Source organism: Saimiri boliviensis, chromosome 5 (assembly GCF_048565385.1).
Source record: "Saimiri boliviensis isolate mSaiBol1 chromosome 5, mSaiBol1.pri, whole genome shotgun sequence".
Classification (NCBI taxonomy): Eukaryota; Metazoa; Chordata; class Mammalia; order Primates; family Cebidae; genus Saimiri; species Saimiri boliviensis.
Window position 1 is genome coordinate 140,135,639 of NC_133453.1, and position 24,086 is coordinate 140,159,724.

A 24,086-nucleotide genomic window follows, 5' to 3' on the forward strand; every position below is an offset into this window, starting at 1 on the left:
AATTGTTTTCTTTCATTTCTGTACACCAGACCTATGTGGACACTGATCCTAAGAGTAGCTTGAGGATATCTTGTTCCTTGACTTCACTGCCTCCCTTAGAAACAGGCATCATATAGGACATCAGAGGGAATGAATACAGAGTAAATCCCTCCAAAGCATGCAAAACCTAAGAATACAGACTCCTAGGTAAAAACCTTCTGATGGAAAATGAAATAAAATGAGATAACAATCTAAAAATTGTTTAGAAGAAAGGGAAAGAAAAATATACCATAAGAAAGCACAGTTTTTGCCAGGCACGGTGGCTCACACCTGTATTCCTAGCATTTTGGAAAACCGAGGCGGGCAAATCACTTGAGGTCAGGAGTTCGAAACCAGCCTGGCCAACATGGTGAAACCCCATCTCTGCTAAAAACACAAAAAATTAGCCTGGCATGGTGGCAGGCACCTGTAATCCCAGCTACTTGGGAGGCTGAGGTAGGAGAATCACTTGAACCCGGGAGATGGAGGTTGCAGTGAGCCAAAATTGCACCACTGCACTCCAGTACGGGTGATGGAGTCTTGCTCCATCTCAAAAACAAAAAACAGAACAAAACAAAAGCACAGGTTTTTTGAGTATTTTCTTTAATATATCCAGGTGGACATCTGCAGGAATGTCTGTATACTTGACTAATTTAGTTGAAAAACAACAGTGTAACAGTGAATATTGGCTGGCCTATCTAATGCTGTTCAGCCAAGCAATGTTGATTGATCCAACTTCCCTGTTTGAATGCTATGCCTCATCATTGCCTATGCAAGCCATAGAGCTTTTTCTATATGCCAGTTCTCAGGACAATCTCTTTTTTGGCCTCTGTCAAATCTATTCTGAGATGCAAACAGAGTTGTGTAGTTGCTGGATTCAATAGGCTCTCAAAACCCCACTGTGTACCTCTCTTTTAACTTTTCATTTAGTATCATCACACTGGGAGGTCAGAATTGGCTATGGTGGGAATATCACCAAAAAGAAATAAGCCAACAGCATAAATCAGGGCTTTATTTCAAAGTGCCGGTTGTTCAACCATTCCCAGCACATCACTGGAAATAAAAAAAAATTCATAACCAAATCAAGAATTCTATTTTTAAACAAGTTAATTTAGGGCCACCAAGTCCTAATCATATTTCTTCTATTCCACTGAAAAGATCACGTACATCTACTATTTGTCATGGTATTGTTAAACCTTCCACACATTTCTTGGGTGAAATTCTGAAGCCACAGTAAGACAAAATAACAAAATAAATTAAACAAAGCCTCTGATATAGAAGTTTCTCATTTAACTTCGAGGTGCTTATCATCTAACCTCATTGACACTGATTATGGAATTTCCATGCATCCCTTTTCTCATTTGGTTAAAAAAAAGGTGAATGGGTTGCTCCATTGGTCAGAAACAATACAGGAGATGTGATGAGGGGTGGCTGTGGCTGGGATCCACAGGACACCTGGCTCCTGTGCTCCACAGATTCCCCTCCCGCTACCTGTTACCTCTGGCTCCCATGACAGCTCTGATTTCCTCCCACTCCAATTATTTTCAAATTATTAAAAAATGGACGTCATGAATAATAAAAACTTTGAAGAATAAATACTAAAAGAAAGAATTTAAGAGTAAGAGTCAGAAACCTGATTGAGATGAATGACAAATTCTGCCAATAGTTACCCTGACTTAAGTTTTAAAAATAGGGAAGACTCCTTCTATTAATATAACTATCGATGGCCATAAATATTCCTTCCTCTTCTTTTAAGCTTTGGAGTAAAACAACTCCATTTTTAAACTTATACCAAATCACATAAATTCTCCATCTGCAGCCCGATTCTGATAATATGTCCTTTGGGATCCATCTCCCTCTCTGTTTTTACTTGATGTGAATTTATAAATGTATAATACAATCTTCTGGCTCTTTTGGTGCAGAGAATTTCTATTATAGGGCAAAAGCCATCAGTGTCTTTAAACACTCACACCCACACTCCTAAACAGACAGGAATTTTGTCCCATAAGAAACATTTATACAAAATGTAGCATGACCTTAAGACAGACAGAAAGGAGGCTGATTGTGGAAACTTGAAACCAATGAAGTGAGAGCTGACACTTGCATGATATTTATGATGTGTCAGACATTGTTCCAAGCACCTTATGTATATTAACACATGTAATCTTCTCAAGATTCTTAGAGATAGTAATTGGTATTATCCCTACTTAACGGTAGACAAAATCAGGGCAAAAAGAGGTTACGTGACTTTCCTGGTAGCACATACTGGTACGTAGGTAACAAAGCTGGAATTCAAACCTTGCATTCTGGCTCTAAAATTTGTATCACTATACCAGCTCTCCAAAGGCATGAGATAGAATCATCCAACTGCAGCTCAGCGCAAAAGGTGTGCTTCATTTGCTTGTCTCTGGAAACTACCTCAATCTGTGTTTCTGTGGAATCCAGAAACTCTCATATCAGAAGGACCTTGGCAATAAATGTAAGCCCTTATGCTATAGATTAGGAAGATACCCCAGATAAATGGGTTTGCTATCGAGAATAAAGCATACCACACTGTACTTTAATAATATAAAGGTTGGGAATATTTAAACTGCTCTTTCAAAAGATACTTTAAGTTACCCCTAAAATACAACAAATATGTTTTTCATTTTTTTGGTAATTCTTAATTTACATTAATGTTAGATAGCCAATGATAACCAAGGAAAGGACTAAAAAGAAAGTCTACCAAGCTGTTGCCTAGACCTTCAAAACCAGAATCTGCCTTTCAGATAATTATCCAGTCTCAGTAATGTGTGGAGAATGGTGGAAATTCTTTAAATGTTACCATGTGCAAACAAGAATTTATCAGTTTTGCAATAAATTTCAACTTCTAAAACAGTTATTACCTCCACAAATCATATAATAGATTTATCTGAGATAGTATGAGTGAAAATACCCATAATATGAAATGGGTATTTTGTAAATGTGATAATATGAGTGGAATACATCATGCTCAATCCATGGTTTGAACCCAAGTCTATTTTGATCAGATTTACTTATCCAATGTCTTTTAAAGTCACAAAGAAGAACCACCCTGCTTAGCTTTCTATTTCCTATTGAGAGCCTGCTAACCAGTTCTCTTACTCATGCCTTAGGCCAGGACAATGAAGTCTCATCTACTGTGGAGGTTAGAGTTGTTATTAAATGTACATGTGATGTACGGATCTAGATTCTGTACTAAAAATACATACACAGTGTTACAAGAGTATTAACTCCCAGTTACCTGGAGATGGACTAAAGATTAGTTTTATCATATCTTCTTGAGGAGAGAACATTTGCATTTTGAGAAATAAATTCTCCTACAAGGCAGGATGGGTAGAAAATCATAATCCAAACAGCAGTATCAGAATGTGCAAATGCATGGAAACTTGAAAGAACATGGGATGTTTGGGGAACCACGTACAACTCCTCATGCCTACAGCAGGTTCGTCCTTTAAAGTACTTTTCAAAAACTTGGAACATTTTATTGAGGTAGCAATGTTTAAAGCTGTATAGGAAGGTAGATGCAAGTCAGCCAGGGTCTCAGGCATCAGGACAAAGGACTATGAAGCTAATTTTGCAAGTAACCTTGATGGAAGGTTCAAATAGGAAGAGAGCATCATATTTGTGCTTTAAAGAGTTCCCATGTCAGCAACAGGATATGTACATTGCCCAGTTAGGAAGCAATTGGAATTGTCCAGGTAAAAGGAGATTAGAGTGTAAAGTGAGTAAGTGCCACTGAGAAAAATGAAAGGAAACAAACACTATTTAAATTAAGTAGAATTTTGCAACATTTCCCTTATGGCGCATTACCAAAAATATTTAACATAAATCTTTCTTAAATAGAATACTTTCTGATTTGAGTTATGTCTGAAATTTTTCCTTTAAGTAGTAAATATAGTTTAAACTTTTTGGAAGTTTCAAAACAGTCTAATAAAATTTCACAATAAATTATCCATTTACTGGAAGAAAAAATATACTTATTACATATATTCTGGATGTGAATTCGTAGATTATAAAACCAACCAAATAGAGAACAGACAAGCGAAATGAAACCAAGCAGTTAACTTGGCCAACCAAAATTAAACAATATCATACCAGACCCAATAGCTGAATCAAATGCAATTCTACAAAAGCCAGGAGAGGCTGGGCACGGTGGCTCACGCCTGTAATCCCAGCACTTTGGGAGGCCAAGGTGGCTGAATCACCTGAGATCAGGAGTTCAAGACTAGTCTGGCCAACATGTTGAAATCCAATCTCTACTAAAAATAAAAATTATCTGGGCATAGCAGCATGTGCCCTGTAATCCACGCTACTTGGGAGGCTAAGACAAGAAAATCACTTAAACCTGGGAGATGGAGGTTGCAGTGAGCCAAGATCATGCCATTGCACTCCAGCCTGGGCAAAAGAGTGAGACTGTCTCAAAAACGAAATGGCCAGGAGGTAGGGTGGATTCAAAGAGGGATGTTATTATTTAGAATTTCCATTTCCTCTGTGTTAAAATCTGGTATGAGCCACCGCGCCTGGCCAGGTTCCTTCTTATTCTCTCTTGAAATCAATTTTTTTTCCTTCCTAGTTCAAAAAGTGGAAAATACTGCCATCAACCATCTATCAGTTCCATCATGCCATCAAAGTGTCAAATTCCTAGAGTTTGACTCAGTTTTCCTCAAGTGTCCATCTTTGAGCCAATCACTTTTGGCTATGGGAATGGGCTAAATTGGACCATTTGGAGTGAGGTGCCCTCTTCTGAACCAATCAACCATAGCCAGGGATGAAGTCCCATTAAGCAATATAGTTACCTGTGCTATCCACGTAATAGCGAATGGAGGAGGGAAAGTACTCGAGAAAGAGTCAGAAAGGCTGAAGCTTATAGAGTAATTTTACCTTCTGGGCTGGCTGCATAATTTGCAGGACCTAGTGCAAAATGAAAATGCGGGACCTTTCATCTAAAAAGCATGAAGATTTTCAAGCAGCAGAGTCTTAAGCTGACTGTGAGGTCCTTTGGAGTGCTGAGCCCTATGTGGTGGCACAGGTTGTATGCCCACAAAGGTGGCCTTAGTTGCCTTCTACCATTCCCTTGCAAAAGTAAAAATTAAAGGGCTGGGTGCAGTGGCTCATGTCTGTAATCCCAGCACGTTAGGAGGCCAAGGTGGGCAGATCACGAAGTCAGGAGTTCAAGACCAGCCTGGCCAACATGGTGAAGCCCCGTTTCTACTAAAAATACAAAAATCAGCCCAGCTTGGTGGCAGACGCCTACAATCCCAGCTACTTAAGGTAGGAGAATTGCTTAAACCCAGGGGGCGGAGGTTGCAGTGAACCAAGACCATGCCACTGCACTCCAGCCTTGGTGAAAGGTGAAAGTTCATCTCAAAAAAAAAAAAAAAAAAAAAAAATTAAAATTAAAATAATAAAACAATGTAGTGGCGAAGTTTACCAGATTACTTCCATGTCAATAAACAATATGCATTTACTGAGGGCCTATTATTTGCTCAACATCCTCATGATACCATGATATGTGTTCCATTTTATATATGGAAAACCTACTTGAGGAGACAAGAATTGTCACCCAAATTCTACAGATCCAGCAATTCCAAACTTGAGTCTTTTGAATTGTGGATGAGAGATGTTCTTACTCTGTTTAACCAAGACATGAACCTCATCGTTGTTTTGGGTAATGAATATTTAGATTTTCTCCCTCTTCAATCTTTTTTCAATTGATTTGCAATTTAATTAAATGGTGGGAGCAAATCCATGCTAGAGTTGAAGATGTATCCTTTTCTGTCTAGGTTAGAATTATTGTAATATATGAAAATATTATTTTATTGGACACTCAAAGATGACTAAAAACACAAATGGCAGGCCGGGTATGGTGGCTCACTCCTGTAACCCCAGTACTTTCAGAGGTCGAGGCAGGAAGATCATGAGGTCAATAGATCGAGACCATCTTGGCCAACATAGTGAAACTCTGTCTCTGCTAAAAATACAAAAATTAGCTGGGTGTGGCGGCATGTGCCTGTAGTCTCAGCTACTCTGGAGGCTGAGGCAGGAGAATTGTTTGAATCCAGGAGGCGGACATTGCAGTGACTGGAGATAACACGCTGCACTCCAGCCTGGCAACAGAGTGAAAGACTGTTTCCAAAAATAAAAATAAAAAAAATAAAGGCAAAGGATTCTAATATTAGAACCACATTACATTTCATATTTTCTAAGCAGTAGAAGTATAACTTAAACGTCAGTGTCAGGAACCCTTCTTAATATTTTTGTAAATTCCTGTGGATAGAGGCTCATGGTAACTTTTTCTCTCACAGTTTCTGTCTCCTAAAAGCCTCAATTCCCCACATCTCATCTAACAGACATTATTTTTTTCATTTCAACTGTGCCAACCCAGCATTTAAATCTGGCCCCTTTCCCTTAATTTCCCTGAAACCAACCACATGGGTATTCACATTTTTTGTTATTGTTATTTGGCTTTTTGAAATTGAGACAGGGTCTTGCTCTGTTACCCAGACTGGAGTGCAGTGGCACAATCATACCTCACTGCAGCCTCAAATTCCTGGGCTCAAGTGATCCTCCCACCTCAGCTTCCCAAAGGTCTGGGATTACAGGTGTGAGCCACCATGCCTGGCAGTACTTGCATTGTATTAAATATCTCAGTCTTACATTGAAGCAACACAAATGAGTCAAAAGAAGTGTTAAGTGCCTACTTTGTTCAAAGGTTTTCAGTGCCAACTCAGTTTGCCTTCCTTTCCATTATCACAGAGAATGTTGGTTCTTTGGCCTATTATCCTACTGGGCTGTCATTACCAACCCAAAGACATTAATACTGCCTCTGCTAAACCTGCAGCGGGTGAACAATACAGGGAGCACTGGCTTAAGTTTTCACATTGAAGACATTCTTCATCCTCCACTATCCCCTCCAAACCATCCCACCAGCCATTTCTCAAATTGGAATGAAACAGCAAAGAGGTTAGATTTTTTTTTTTTCTAATATATAAATCTTGCCACTCCCTGTTCCAAAGGAACTTTTTCTCAGAAGGCAGAATGGCCCACAGACAGCGTGAGTTTTAAATAAAAACTTTATTTCCCCACACTACACTGGGAACAAGTAAAATAAGCTCCTTTACCATTTCATAAAACCTAATTCCATTTTAGCTTATTTTAATCTCAATTTTCTTTTGTTTCTATAGAAACAAAGAAATCAAATCCCAGCATTTAGTGCTCACACAAGTGAATTTTCAATTTAGAAAATGGTCTTTCTCTATTGTTTTAATGTCTAACAAATTCAAAAGTGATATTAAAACCAAGTTATTTATCACAAAATCTACAATAAAAAAATACTTCTACCCCCCACCCCCCAAGACAAACAACACCAAAGAAAATTAAACTGTATATTATGATGTTCCTGAAACTATTCATGCCACAAAGTAACAAAGTCTTATAAGGTGGCGCTTCTCTTAGGCAACTTGGTTTTCTAAGTTATAGATTTTAAGTGCTAGTTCATTCTTTAATCATTAATTTTAGTTACCTGACTTGTTGCTTCTCACAGTCTTTTAAAATGAAATGGAAACTGCACTGTGCCCATCACAATGGAAATAATCTTTAGTTAAAAGTCCAGAAAAGGGCCAGGCATGGTGTCTCACTCCAGTAATCCCAGCACTTTGGGAGGCCAAGGTGGACAGATCATGAGGTCAACAGATGGAGACCAACCTGGCCAATATGGTGAAACCCCGTCTCTACTAAAAGTATAAAAATTAGTTGGGTGCAGTGGCACACACCTGTAGTCCCAGCGACTTAGGAGGCTGAGGCAAGAGACTTGCTTGATCCTGGGAGGCAGAGGTTGCAGTGAGTGGAGATAGCACCATTGCACTCCAATCTGGCAACAGAGTGAGACTCAAAAAAGAAAAGCCAGGAAAATGTTTTCAGATATGGTAATGCCAATTGAAGATTTTGCATAAAGAAATACAGAAATCCAACATTAAGAGTGTGCATTACATTTAATATGCTGTGGTGGGTAGAGTAGAATGTGTCAAAATGACTTAAATTAGAATCTCAGTCTCGTCTTTCATAAGGTAAAGGACTTCCAGTATATTATGGATCCTCCGTTTGTCTCAGTCTCTTTGACTGCAAAATGGTGGCAAAATTTATCCTTTAAAGTTATTGCATAAAATAAACAAATTATTAATAATGGTAGCCACCACTTACTGGACACTTTACAAACATGATCTCATATAACCCTCAGGACAACCCTATTTAAGAGGTATAGTTGGTTCTTGAATAACTATTTTGTTCAGTTTTGTTTCTTTTTTGAGACAAAGCCTTGCTCTGTCACCCAGGCTGGAGTGCAGTGGCACAATCTCAGCTCACTGCACCCTCCACTTCCCAGGTTCAAATGATTCTCCTGCCTCAGCCTTCTGAGTGGTTGGGATTACAAGCATCTGCCACCACACCCAGATAATGTTTGCCATGTTGTTTAGGCTGGTCTCGAACTCCTGACCTCAGGTGATCCACCCAGCTCAACCTCCCAAGGTACTGGATTACAGGTGTGAGTCCCCATGCCCAGCTGCGTTTTTGTTTTTATTTAGAAGCTAGGTGATGCTTTTGTGACCAGAAGTACTTCACAGGCCCTTAACTCTTGTTTATGTAAATTAGCCCATGGTAAGATTGGTTTTATGTATTGTTTTGCTTAAATTCACAGTTTCCAAGAACCTATGGGTGACATTGAAGACTTACTGTAATAATATCTCCATTTTTTCTGGCAAGAAAATGAAAATTCAGAGGGATTAAATAACTTGTTTAAGCATTAACTGGCAGAACTGGCATTTTTCAGTCCTGTGCTCTGAACTTCCAGTCCCTATCTACTATAGCAAGTTCATTTATGTTAGTTCATTGTTTCCTAGTTTTGAAAAGCAGTGCCTGGGCGTGGTGGCTCAGACCTGTAATCCCAGCACTTTGGGAGGCTGAGGCGGGCAGATCAAGAGGTCAGGAGTTCAAGACCAACCTGGCCAACATGGTGAAACCCCGTCTCTACTAAAAATAAAAAAATTAGCTGGCGTGGTGGGGATGGGGGGAACCTGTAATCCCAACTACTCCAGAGGCTGAGGCATGAGAATTGCTTGAACCAGGAGTCAGAAGGCGGAGGTTGCAGTGAGCCGAGGTTGTGCCACTGCATTCCAGCCTGGGCTACAGAGCAAGACTCCATCTCAAAAAAATTAAAAAAAAAAAAAAAGAAAGAAAGAAAAAGAAAAAAGAAAAGCAGTGGTGCTCCAAGTGTGGTCACCAAACTGAGGCAGCAGCAGGATCACCCGGGAATTTATTAGAAATGCCAATTCTCCTGCCCCACCCAAGATGTATTAAATTAGAAACACCAGGGATAAGAGTCCAGCAATCTGTTTTAATGAACCCTCAGATGATTGGGATACGTGCTAACGTTTGAGAACCACTCCATAAAGATTACAAATGAAGACATGATTTGGGGGGCTAAAAATCAATACAAGAACAGAAAGACACAAGGAACCATAATACAAGTAAAATTCTGATTAATGCAATAAAAGAGATCAATAAAGTGCAAAGAGGAAATAATGGAGGGAATGATTAATTCAGAGTGGTCACTGTGGGAATTTGAGTAAGGTCTGAAAGAATGGGTAGGAGAAGCAAAAATGAGAGTAAAGTGGTAGTCAGGGGGTGGTGAAGAGCGTCATTAAGGTAGCTCCATTGTGCTGGAGTGCAGGAGGTGTGAGAGATGTGAGAGATATCAGACTGAGGACATGAACTGGAGCCAGCAGAGGGGGAGGATGTATTCTGTGCACAATCGGGAAGCTTTTAACAGTGTTTCCAGAGAGAGAATAACAGGTTTTTATAATGTTTCCAGAGAGAGGATAACAGGGCAATAGCTATGCTTTGGAAAGAGAAATCTGATGGCATCCTGGAGAATGGGATGGGAGGGAAGAGAGTGATGGCAGGCAGTTAGGCTCAAAGCCAGGAGCACCCTCCCTGGCCAGAGCCTGCACTGAGCCCCTTAGTGAAATTGACCTCACACTATATGTGGGTCTGAGAATTAGCAGTGTAGAATGTATACCTGTAAAAAAAATACCTATAGATAGTGTCTTCATCCTCTACTACATGGTCCTTTTAAGTTTTCCTTTTAAGAGTGATTAATTTCTGGCCAGGCAAAGTGGCTCATGCCTGTGATCTCAGAACTTTTGGAGGCTAAGGTTGGAGGATTGCTTGAGCCCAGGAGTTCGAGACCAGTCTGGACTGGAACATGGCAAAACCTCGTCTCTACAAAAATAAAAAATTAGCAAGGTGTGGTGGCACGTCCCTGTTGTATGTCTGCTCTCCTGCTGCTAATAAAGATATACCCAAGACTGGGTAATTTAGAAAGAAAAGTGGTTTAGTTGGCTCACAGTTCTACATGGCTGGGAGGCCTCGCAATCATGGCAGAAGGCAAAGGAGGGGCAAAGTCACATCTTGCATGGTGGCAAGCAAGAGAGCATGTATGTAGGGGAACTCCCCTTTATAAAACCATTCGATCTCGTGAGGCTTATTAACTATCACCAGAGCAGTATGGGAAAGACCACCCCTATGATTCAATTACTTCCTACCAGGTCCCTCCCACAAGATGTGTGAATTGTGTTAGCTACAATTTAAGATGAGATTTGGGTGGGGACACAGCCAAACCATATCACCTGTGGTCCCAGCTACTCAGGGGACTGAGGTGGGAAGGTAAGAGTATCACTTGGTAGAGTCTGCAGTGAGCTGTAACTGCACCATTGCATTCCACAACAACAAAAAAAAATTGATTTATTTCTGACTGTGAAACTTGTACATCTTGATTAGAAATTTACAAAATTTAGAGAACTTTAAAGATGATAATAGATTTCTATTTCTTATCACTTAGACTATCATTAACATTCTGATGCAAGTCATTTGAAAGAGGTGTATGCATATATCCACATGTACATGGATCAGACCTGGATACAACTGTTTTTCTTCTTGTTCATTGAACATAGTAGGCACTTTTCCATGTAATCAAAATGATCAGAAAACACCAGTTTTGAAGAGTACGGAGTGTTCTAGCTCATGGGTATTCTGCAGTTTATGTAATACTCCAATGGGTATCCTTCTACACCCAGGCTTGCCTACAATTCTACATCAAGCTTACCATGACCTCACCAGCATTAAGCATCATTTAATTTATCTTCATGTGTGCTTTTTATAGCAATATAATACTGTTAGAACTGATACAGCACAACACTTGCTCTGCCTTTGTAGCATAGCCCGAGAGTGACTTGGCTAACATTTTTAGAATTTAACTAATCCCCCTCAAAACCACTTTTCTGATACAACCACTATGAGTCTGTGAGTACCAACTCATGCTGTCAGTAGCTATCAATAAATATTCCAAACTATGAGAAACTGCAGAGTGAAATGTCTTGGAGACCAAAGGAAAATCCCATGAGAACCAGGAGACAACAAATAAATCTGGCTTCTGGACCTACAGCAGATTCATTTATTAATTCATTCATTTTAGTAATATACAGGGTGATAAATTTGGAATAACATACATAAAGGGCTTCATTGATTATGAACAGAACACTGGGTGCAGACGAGATTTTCTTAATGCATGAGAGGTTAAGAATGATCGCTTTTGATGTTAATTGGAAGAATTCTCTGTAGGGTAGGTGCTCTCTTGACAAATGAGCTCTCAGTTAATTTCAGGGCATGGTAAGTGAGTGGTACACTCTTTAAGAACCAGTTTTCCTCTCATTTATCAATACTATGCCCTATAGTGCTATCTTTAAAATTGCTTTCACTTATGATTACATTCTTAAAAAATTAAATTCAGAGTGAGGTCAAGAATAGAACCACTTTGTTTTTAATTAGTAAGGAATAGTTTACAACAACAGAAAACTTGTTATTTCTCTGTGTGTTGAACCAAGAAATTTCTACTAATACACAACTCAGCTCACAACCTCACCCCTGGAAGGTCTTCCTCACCGTTTCCAGATTGAATTAGTCAGGATGTTCTCTCTGCTTCTTCAATCCCTTTCATCTGTCTCTGTTATGTCACTTATTGTGTTGCCTTAGAGTCAACTAGTGCCATGTTCTCTCTCCAACTGAACTGTGAGGCCCTGAAGTCAAAAGTCACAATTCTGTTCATCGCTAGCACATAGCACAGTGCCCGTTATCAATATTTTCCTGCTGGATTAATAGATTAATGAACAAGGACAGTAGTTGCAGTGAAGTAGAGGCACACAGAGTCCACTTGGTTTTATAATAATCTAAGCAAAACGACAATGAAGATGTGAAGTTAGATAATGATGATGGGAAACAAGGATTGTTTTATTCAAAGTCAGTGGGAATTTAAGCAAACATAGAGAAGTTAAGAAAAAAGGTGTTAAGAGACTAAATTGCCTACCCCAAAACATTTTGCACTTTCTTCCTTACCAATATAACTCCCATTTATGGAAACAGCACTATGTCCACATCTTTTGAACTACACTTCTCTGCCTCCCTTGTAGATCAGGATGGTCACAAAACACTACTCTGCTCAATTCAATGTCAGCAAAGATTATCAAGTGCTGCTTTCAGGAATGCTCCCCTTAAAGGGTGGCAGGCTCAGTTGGCTGATGCCCTTTGTTTCTGTGATCATCCTCTTCCTTTCTGCCTGAAATGCAGAAGCTACAGCTAGAGTTCCAGCAACTATCTTGAGAACATAAGCATGAGCATCACAGAGAATGTCACACAGACCCTTGCTTTGGTCTATCTATCTTATAAGTGTGAAAAACATTGTGAGATAAAATTGACAGACCTTACAATGAAACTGGGGTATTTCCTGGATCTAGAGGTCAAACAAGAGTGTAGAGACAAAGATAATGCTGCAGTTTTGAGGTTTTAACACCAGGAGGTTTATTTCCATATACAAACAAAATGGCTGAGACAAAGAAGAAGGGATAGGAGAGCTGGCTTACAAAGACAATTGAAGAGTTTTGGCTTTATATACCGAGCTTGAGGAAATCCAGGTGAAGATAACAAGCTTAGGAGAAAAATCATGGTGGCCCAGCTCTTTGGAGAGAGGCGATAACCAGAGAAGCAAGAATGGATGGGTTTGCTTAAAGATAAAGGATCAGGCAAAGAGAAGATGATAATGAACAGAACCCTGAGCATGCATCTTAAAGCAACAGAAAAGTGTTCATCACAATCCAGATGAACACAAAATACAGGAAGAGTGCAGGAGATAGCAAGTACAAGAATTTTCAGCATGGTCACTGATGCAAAATGGCAAGAGAAGAATCAAGTTGACCCTTAGGCAGGTAGAGGGGTCTACGAAGAATATGGTTTCAGTACCTGGGAGTGGAATGAGCAGGAGATTCAAAACCCATGAGGAAGTGTTCTCAAGGAGAGTAAGCCATCCAAGATTTTGACTATGAAGGGAGGAAGAGAAAACACTGTATAACTAATACAATTAAAAGGTAGCAAGCTAGTCATTTTCCCCAAAGCAGATATAAAATAATTTTTTCATTGGCTGGAAAATATGACATTTTAATATTTAATCAAATCTAATAGTTACTAAGTTTCTACATTTAATGTGTATGGGGAATATAAAATAAACTGCCAGTCACATTTTGGGCCAGCCAGGTTGCTGGTAGTAAATGTTTGTTTTTAAGACAAGTATCTGTGCCAGACACAGTGGCTTGTGCCTGTAATCCCAGCACTTTAGGAGGCTGAAGTGGGAGGATGAGCTGAGGTGGGAGTTTGAGACCAGCCTGGGCAACATATTGAGACCCTGTTTTTGTTTTTGTTTTTTTTGAGATGGAGTCTTGCTCTTTCGCCTAAGCTGAGAGCAGTGGCATGATATAGGCTTGCTGCAACCTCTGTCTCCCAGGTTCAAGAGATTTGTCTGCCTCAGCCTCCTGAGTAGCTGGGACTACAGGCACACGCCACCACGTCCGGCTAATTATTGTATTTTTAGTAGAGATGATGTTTCACCATATTGGCCAGGCTGGCCTCAAGTTCCTGACCTTGTGATCTTCCCACCTTGGCCTCCCAAAATGCTGGGATTACAGGAGTGAGCCTGGCCAAGACCCTGTTTTTATTTAAAAACAATTTTTTTAATTATCCAGGTGGGATGGTATACACCTGTGTTCCCAGCTACTCAGGAAGCTGAGGTGGAAGGACTGCTTGAGCCCAAGAGGTGGAGGCTGCATTGAGCCAAGGTCATGCTGCTGCACTCCAGCCTGAGCAGAAGAGCAAAACCATTGCTTTCCAAGAAAAGGGAAGGGGAGTAGAGGGGATGGGAAGGGAGGGGAGGAGAGGGGAGAGGAGGGGAGGAGAGGGACCTCTGAAATCCCTAAGTCCCTAATATGAGAATATTTGTAAACAATAACTGCTATTTGATAATTAAGAGCCCATGGGTTTAATGCTTTAATTCCACAATGATTTTATTATGGCCTTTGCATTTATTTATACCTTTTAACCCTCATTTCTTAATGGGTGAAAACTGGATGCTAAAAATTGCCAAGATCAGCATTGCTTCATACTTGGCATTGGCCCAGCAAGAGAGTTTTCTACTCTCTCCCCTAGATCCTTATATTTAGCAAAAGCCATATTTTGGATCTGACCAAGTAAGCTACTCTAAACTCATCTGGCACCCCTCCTAAGTCAACTCACCCACTGATGCTATAGAGTATGCAACTTCATGGAAAGAAGGTTCAGGGAAAATCGAGGATTTAGCCACATTCTCATATGTCTGTATTTGGACTGGCACCTAAAATTATGAGTATATAAAATCGCCATGATCATCATTTATACATGTATTAATAGCCAGCAATTTTTCTAGCATTAACTGTGAGCCAAATATTTTATACACATTACTTGATTTCATTCTCCCAACATTATTAACCCCATTTCACAGATGATAAAACTGATTGTCAAGGATATTTAGTGACCCATATAGGACAACAGAGCTAGAAAGTAGAAGAGCACAAATTTGAACCCAGATGTATTATATTGTAAAGTTCAAACTTGTAATCACTGGGATTTACTGACTTTCATATTATCATGGGCATTCCAATTTTAGAAGTATTTTTATAATGTTGCTCCTCATAATGACTCAATTAAAATGGATATACTCATTTTTCATTTTTATTATTAATTTTACGCATAGGTAACAACTGAGCCTCAGAAATATGCCCTAGACATTGAGCTGGTAAGATCAAGCCAACATTCAAGCCCAGATATTCCACTCTAAATTCTAATCCCCGTCTGCTAATTACTTTACTCTAGAACATGGAGTATGTTTATTAAATGTAGTCTCTGCTGTGGTGGTCAGATACGTGTACTACAACTACTTGGATTGACTGTTTTCTTTATTCTTGGTTACCTATTTTAAAAACACCATCCTCTAAAGGCTTCTAAAATCCAGTAATCCGCATTAGAGATGGATCCACCAGATTATTTGGAAGAAGGCTTTGGGGTCGATCATTTTTAGAACCAAAAGCAGAGCAGACCATTTTTGGTTTACTATTTTGAGGTTCTGAAATGTTCAGTTGCATTTGTTCCCTTTGGTCTGCGGCCAGGAACAGAGGCAGAAGGGCTCAAATACCAAATGAAAGGGTGTTCTCACAGTGTTTCTGGCCAGGACCACAGTGGAAATATCGTAAAGCTCACAAGCAAAGCTGTTCTTCCGAGATTTTTATCTCAGAAACATGTAAAAGCAAGATGCATGAAAAATACATATATGTTTCTCTGAGTAGTCATCTGAAGCAAATTCTTACTGTAAACTCTGCCAAACTTGACTTTACACATCACATCTATCCATCCCCACACATCATGTCTATTCATCCATCCCAACACCATGTGTCTATGCCTGTGTCTTCTTCTGCTTGAATGAGTAGGTGATTCTTTTGCAAGTACACCCCAATCAGAGATACACTTGGCCATTTTGCTTTTAATTCCCAGAAGGACACATTAGAAGGTGATTATTCTTTCTTTAAGAGTACAGACCAGACAAATGAGGTCACAAAAAAATCTACATGATTATATTCATCTTCCCAAAACCTTAATTCATTGACTTAAGAGAAACAGTGTTATCCTCAAGACTCAAATTTTTTACTGCATCTATATCTATTTCTACCACTTATTTTTGATCCCTCGATTAATACCGCTCGAAGCATAACCTGCATTTCTAAATTTTATCCCATTCTACTAGTTTCCAGGGTAAAACAGGAGCTCTCAAAATGTAACTGTCTTCCCTTTATTTAACAGTCACGGACTTGTGAATTTCTACTGTTTAGGTGTTGATTTTATTTCTAAATTGATGGTTTAATTTTTTCTAGATCATTTGTTTTCTGCCTTCATAACTACCTCAGTTAAAGTAAAAACTACAGTATTTTTTTTTTTTTTTTGAGACGGAGTTTCACTCTTGTTACCCAGGCTGGAGTGCAATGCCGCGATCTCGGCTCACCGCAACCTCCGCCTCCTGGGTTCAGGCAATTCTCCTGCCTCAGCCTCCTGAGTAGCTGGGATTATAGGCATGTGCTACCATGCCCAGCTAATTTTTTGTATTTTTAGTAGAGACGGGGTTTCACCATCTCGACCTCGTGATCCACCCGCCTCGGCCTCCCAAAGTGCTGGGATTACAGGCTTGAGCCACCGCGCCCGGCCCAAAACTACAGTATTTAAATGGAATCATGTTCAATATGAGAGTCCATTTAAACCAGCAGTTCAGGAAAAGAACAGATATTCTTCACAATGATCAGAAAGGCTGGGTTTCAATCAGACTAAAAACAAGCAGTCAATACCTTGAGGGAGGTTATAGAAGGTAGAACATTAGTTAGCGATCTTAAAGAGGAGTGTTCACTAAAGCAAGTTCAATCCAACATCAATAAATAATTGCCACTGGAAGGAAGAATTGGGTAGTCAAATCACTTTGAGAAACACTGAGTTCAACCAACATAGCCAGTTCCTTTTTTTCAGGTCCTTTCAGAAACTTTAAGGCACTAATGGTCCCATTAACAGTCTGGAAGGGAGTGTAATGTGCAGCTGCCAAATATGATGGATGGTACACAGTTTTTCCATAAAGCATCCCATAGGGTTATTGCTCCTTAGAATTCACTTTGGGGAGCTCTGAACTAGAACAACAATGGCCCACTGAAAGAAAAATAAGTGACCCTCTTATGAGCATCGCACTGGTGTCTTAAATATATCATTGTAGTTAGTCTTCACAACAATCCTGCAAGCTGAATAAAAAATGCTGTCCGTATTTTACAAATGAAGGCACTCAGGTGCGATGGATTTGTCGGTAGTTGATCCCCGCTGCTTTAAAACAATACGGAGACCAATCTCTGACCTACTGAGCTAGAATTTCAGGAGGATGGTTCAGGTGTATATGTGCATATATAAAGCTCAACAGATGGTTTTGTCATGCAATAATGTTTGGGACCCATTGGAAGAAACTATTTCCCCATGGCCACTTTTTTTTTTTTTTTTTTTTTTGAGACAGAGTCTTGCTCTGTCACCCAGGCTGGAGTGCAGTGGCGCGATCTCGATTCACTGCAACCTCTGCCTCCCACGTTCAACTGATTTGCATACCTGAGCCTCCAGAGTAACTGGGATTACAGGTGTGAGCTGAAACACTGAATTCTATCTTCTGACTCCCAAGTGCAGTGCTCTTTCTTACTAAAACATACCACCCATGAATGATTCTCAGCTGCTGGGTGTCTCTAGATAAAAATCCGGAAATTGTCAGAAGATACACACTGTCTGATTTGTATCCTTTCACCTTCACTGTTCAAGGTGGAACAGTAATTTCTAAGATAGCAGGTAAACAACACAATTCTTTAGAAATAAAAGTCAGCACATTAAATTCCATACACTTCTTGTGAAAACACCTAGAGACATATATCTTATAAACATTGCATAAGGTATTGTCAGATATGAATGCTTTCCTTGCCATTATCAAATGGAGGCATTGTTGTATCTCTTCAGAGCATTATGTATAGATTTTGAATGTTGGATGACTGGTCCTTAAAAATCTAAATTAAGCTTTGTTCTCAAATATAAAATAAGGCCTTTTCTTTGGCTTCTGTAAAATCCATAGAAACTTTCCTTTTCACGTGCAGTGGTGAGTTTTCCAGATATGCCTGCCTGCCCTTTCGTTCTGATTGTGAATGTTCCGGTTCAACTCCCATTTCTGCAATAAAACTGCTTGTTAAAAAAAATTGTCAGCAATTATTAACCCCTTTGCTTCTACTTCCTCTGGTGACAGATATAACTGGACAGACTCCTGATCTAAACACCGAGTTTGTCCAATTAAAGTGCCTCAAGTGCTAATTCATGGGGGGTAGAGGATGTATTATTTTATTTCTAAAACAATTTTTCTACCCTGCAGACATTTTACATTAATCTCCTTAGGCTTCTTACACTTTGCTGGTGCCTCTGTTAATAGGGAAACTGTAGCAGGTCTTAACCAGGTAGAATGCCCCCTCATTTAGGCCACTCAACAGCAGATGAACACACTTCTGTTATTCCATGAACTTTGGAACCAGGCAAGCAAACACCCAAACCTTGAAAAAATGTGTCCCTTTGCTCTCAAATGGGCTAGGAAAATTACTTAGAAAGGAGCGAAGGAAAATCCAAAGAGAAATGAACTTGTCTTGTTATATATACAGGTAAAATGGCTATTTTGGGATACATTGTGCATAGTTTGGTAATACACGGAATATTCACTCAGTTGAGCCTAATGGCTCAAGTGAAAGCCATTAAGGTGTACTAAGTCAATATATATATACATTTTTTTTTTTGTATGTGTGCTAATCTGAAAAACACATTTTTTAACTTAGAATGCATTCTTTCTTTTCTTTTCTTTTTTTTTTTTTTGAGACAGAGTCCTGTTCTGTCGCCAGGCTGGAGTGCAGTGGCGCAGTCTCGGCTCAGTGCTACCTCCACCTCCTGGGTACAACAATTCTTCCGCCTCAGCCTCCCGAGTAGCAGGGACCCCAGGTGCACGCCCAGCTAATTTTTGTATTTTTAGTAGAGACAGGGTTTCACCATGTTGACCAGGATGGTCTCAATCTCTTGACCTCATGATCCACCCTCCTTGGCCTCCCAAAGTGCTGAGATTACAGGTGTGAGCCACTGCACCCGGCCTAGAATGCATTCTTTAATGTCAGATGTTACTGTCCCAGAAGTGGCCCCCTGTTTGCATTAGGCACTTTACTGAGTAGAAAAGGGAGGTAAAGCCTTGCGGAGGAGAGTTCCTGCTGCACCTAGAAAAGCTCTGATTAACAGCTGATATTTGTTTCCAAAAATGCATTTGGGGGTGATTCACATCCTCTAAGAATTGCAAGCAATTCCTGACAAGAAAGAGCTAAGAATATTCTTAAGAGTTAAGAAGACTCCTATTTTGACATCAAATATCAAATGTCTCATAAATTTGGGAGAGAGAAACTTTTGCACAGTGTTTCAGGGGTGGGGTGTTTACTGTTAACCAAAAAATGGGGAACGAGAATCACATTACATGGTTTTATTTAATCAAATAAGAATAATTGTTTAGAGATTATCTGTCAAACCAACTTATTCTCTCAACAAGGGACAAGAAATCTGGAGTGCTAACATTACTTGCCCACTCTCCTGGAGCTACTAAGGAGCAGAGTGAAAGCTTATTTATGTCTTACCCCCTCCATGCTCACTCCATGGTAGGCCTTCTGCATGCACCAGGAGAAGCGGTCAATGCAGCTCCCTGTAACAAAATCTCACCAAGGTATTCCAAAATCGACAGTTGGCTAGGCACAGTGGCTCACACCTGTAATCCCAGCACTTTGGGAGGTCAAGAGATTGAGACCATCCTGGTCAACATAGTGAAACCCCATCTCTACTAAAAATACAAAAATTAGCTGGGTGTGGTGGTGTGCACCCGTAGTCCCAGCTACTCGGGAGGCTGAGGCAGAAGAATCGCTTGAACCTGGGAGGCAGAAGTTGCAGTGAGCTGAGATTGCACCACTGACCTCAAGCCTGGCGACAGAGTGAGACTCTGTCGAAAGAGAGAAAAGAAAAGAAAAGAAAAGACAGACAGACAATAGCAGCAGCAAAACCGCAGTCAGCCCAGTTTTAAGAGACCCACAGTTTGATTTCACTGACTGCCCGAACTTAGATCACAACCCTCATTCATATCCATGTATTCCTTGTCTTGGATGGTGGCATCACCTCAGGTACCATACTCCAGAGCTGAGAGTCAGCCTGGATTCTCTCTCTTCCTTCTGCCCCTCAGCTCACCCTCCTCTGCTACCAACCACCCAGCCCTCCTACTGTTCTGTGTCCCAGTGAACCTGACCTCCATCAAACCCTTATAGCCTGGCCCTGGACCACACACAGACCACATCACCCATTTCCTAATGGGCTTTACCACCCTAATTGTTATTCTTCACACAGGTTTGAGCAGAGGTATTTCAGCTGTGCCCAAGCCATCATTTGTCCTTATGCATCAAGCTTGAGCAACTTGGCCTAGGAAAGAAACCCCCATGATCTGGCCTCTGCCTGCCCCTCCAATAGCATCACTCTCATTACTCCCTACCTCTAGCTCTGTGCATCATAGCACTGATTCCTGGTACATCCTTACCCACCCACCCCCAACCCCCCCCCACATACTCCACACACATACACGCACCATGTGGGTTCATCTCCATATGATTTTCCTGCCCCACTGCCTGGAATGCTCTCTTACTCTAGTCTCCTCCACCTAGTCCACCTAGATAACTTCAACTCATTCCCTAAGGCTTGAAATAGATACCATCACCACCACCTCTGCTAGAAGACTTCCCTTGTCCCCTGACACTCCACACTCACCAATGAGGTAACTCTCACCAGTGTTCCCATGAGGCACTCCATCCTACATTTCTGCGTTTCATTCTCTGCACATGATCTTCACCCATTATGGAAGAAGGTGAAGAACTCTTTGAAGTTCAGAATCATGTTTTATTTATCTTTGTATTCTAAATGCCTATCATAGGGCCCAGAGTCTAATAGGTGCTCAGGGTGTGTTGAATAAATGGAGAAATAAAGCATTTAAATCTCAGATCATTCCATTTTCCAAAATTATTCTACAGTATGGATTCTCATTTTAATATAAGTGTAAGAATTTCAACCTTTTTTAATTTTATTTTATTTTTAGGAATTGCAAGCATGTACATTTTTACTTTGTTGACACATAATATCAAAGGATATCAAGCATTTAAAGTGGGACTCAATAATACCATAATGTAGTGGTTCACACCTGTAATCCCAGCACTTTGGGAGGCCGAGGCAGGCAGATCACAAGGTCAGGAGACTGAGACCATCCTAGCCAACATGGTAAAACCCCGACTCTACTAAAAATACAAAAATTAGCTGGGTATGGTGGCACGTGCCTGTAATCCCAGCTACTTGGGAGGCTGAGGCAGAATAACTGCCTGAACAAGGGTGTTGGAGGTTGCAGTAAGCCAAGATCGTGTCACTACACTCCAGCCTGGCAACAAAGCAGGGCTCTGTCTCAAAAAATAATAATAATAAATAACAATAATACTGTAATGGCCTGTAGTTTCAAATAAGCTATTCTTTCCTAATTTGAAGTATTATCAAAATAAAGGATGAAGGCAGTGGAAGAAAATCATCTAACCTTGAGTACCCACTACTTGCTAGGAGTTATAATCTCCACTTTGCAGGTAAATAAACATAGTTACATAGAGGTCAAATAACTAATATATAGCAGAGTCAGGATTAGAATTCAGATCCATCTGAATCAAAATCTATGTCCCTTAACTGCACCAAGTTGCCACTATCGTATTACATTTAGATTCTTTACAACCCATACAACAATGCATGAAGAATTTCTAAATGTTTAATACATGAGAGATTCACAACTTTGCTTATAAAGTATTTTTTTGAAGTGAATTTCATTATTTTAAATAGCTCGTGCTTGATTACTTTAGAGAAAAGAAACAAATAGTCAAAATAAGGATATAAAAATCCTTGGCTCTGAGCATTGCTCACCTTTAAAGGCTACAGACTATGGCCTCTGGCTCAGAGGAAGCCCAGATGAATTGTATTTTCCCTTCTCCCTCATCCAGCAGAGCACAGCTTTACAATCCCCCTTCCGTTATTACCCGTTGTTTCTTTTACCAACCCCATCTCATTTTAAAATATCGTTTTTATGAAGGGTAATGTTACATGGTAGAAAACTGTAAAAAATTAATGGATAGAGTTGGTATGAGGAAAATGCATTATTTCAATAGTTTTATTACTTTTGCCCATTACACATTTACAAGTTTTGTTGTTTATACGGATATGTTTTATAGATGGCTCTATTCAAAACATATTACTTTAACACTTTGATCATTGAGAAATTTAAATCAACACTTGGCTTGCTTTTCCACAGGAAGAACTCTTTTTTGAAATATTTACTCAGATTGTTGTTAATATTCTTATTCTTTTTGTAAAAAAAAATTTATTAGAACCTCTCACAGAGGGTCATATAAAAATTATCTTAAGGTTGAACAAATGTCATGAGCCCATTCATTTAGTTCCTGAAAGCCCAACAACAAATATCTGTTAGAGCGTCTATTGTTCTCAAACTCCTGGGCTCAAGCGATCTCCCAACAGCTGGGATTACAGGCATGAGCCACGGTGCCCAGCCACATCTATTGTTCTCAGTATTTTCTTTTGTTTGTCACTGACTCAGTGCCTAGAGCAGTGCCTGGTGCTGGTATGTGCTTTCAAAATACATGTCCAGTGAGAAAATGCTGTCTAGTAATCTGAACTCAGTCATCTAGTGATATTTTTTCTGTGTTCACATTTTCATTCTATCACTTAGTCTATCAATTAAACTCTGACCAAATGAAGCAAAAGAAAAGAGGAAAATTACTGGAAGGATATGGAGTGGCTCATAGAAACCAAAAGCTGGACACTCAGATCATAAGGGAACAAAGATGGGAACCAAATAGCTTCAGGACTCCAGGTAGCAGGAGTGAATAAAGAGCCTTTCTTCAAGGTTCTGCTCTCAGGAAGAATCGGTTCCAAGTATATTGCTACTTTTGTGTCTCATCACTCAGAGTTCAGCTTCCCAGAAGAGAAAGCCTAAGTGGCTGAGCTTGAGCTACTCCCCCCCCTAAGACTGGAGGGGATAGGAAGTGGACTTGGCAAAACACCACATAAACCCTGTAGTCTGAGACCAAGCAGGGATGACTCCTCAGAGAAAATCCAGGGGTATTCCTCCTGAATGACAAATGAAACTGACAGATATCCACCAAGTCTCTGACAGCATAGTGAATGGACTCCGACTGCATCTTCTAACAAAGTGATGAAATTCTTCCATATTAATTTTGCACCCTGACACCTCAAATTTCATTTTTTATATAAAATAGCCAGCAGTTTTGTACAATATTTTCTAATTGCATGCTTTCTCTCCCATTCTATTTCTCTCCCATTCTATTTCCCACTCAGTCGAAAGAAATAGAAAACTGATTACTTTCCGGCCTTTTGGCTAAGATCAAGTGTAGAAATAGAAAACTGAATAATAAATACAAGGAATGAGTTAATAGTAAGGGAGCTGAGAAAACTTGATTTTGGATGAGCAAAACCTTAAAAATCATTATATCGTAAGCCTAACGTGTAAAATTATCAACCATACTAATACTAATTAATAAACAATGGTGTTTATGAGTCTTTTAAAATGTGTGGGTCTCCATAAAGAGACTTGAAATGACAGATCTTATGCTCAAATAAACACAAAAATATTGTTTGAAGAACCCATAAAGTGAGGTTTTGTTTTTGTTTTTGAGCCAGAGTCTCACTCTGTTGCCCAGGCTGGAGTGCAGTAGTGTGATCTCCACTCACTGCAACGTCTGCCTCCTGGGTTCAAGCCATTCTCCTGCCTCAGCCTTCCGGGTAGCTGGGATTACAGGCACCCCTCATCACGCTCGGCTAATTTTTGTGTTTTTAGTAGAGACAGGGTTTCCCCATTTTGGCTTGGCTGGTCTTGAACTCCTGACTTTGTGATCCACCGGCCTGGGCCCCAC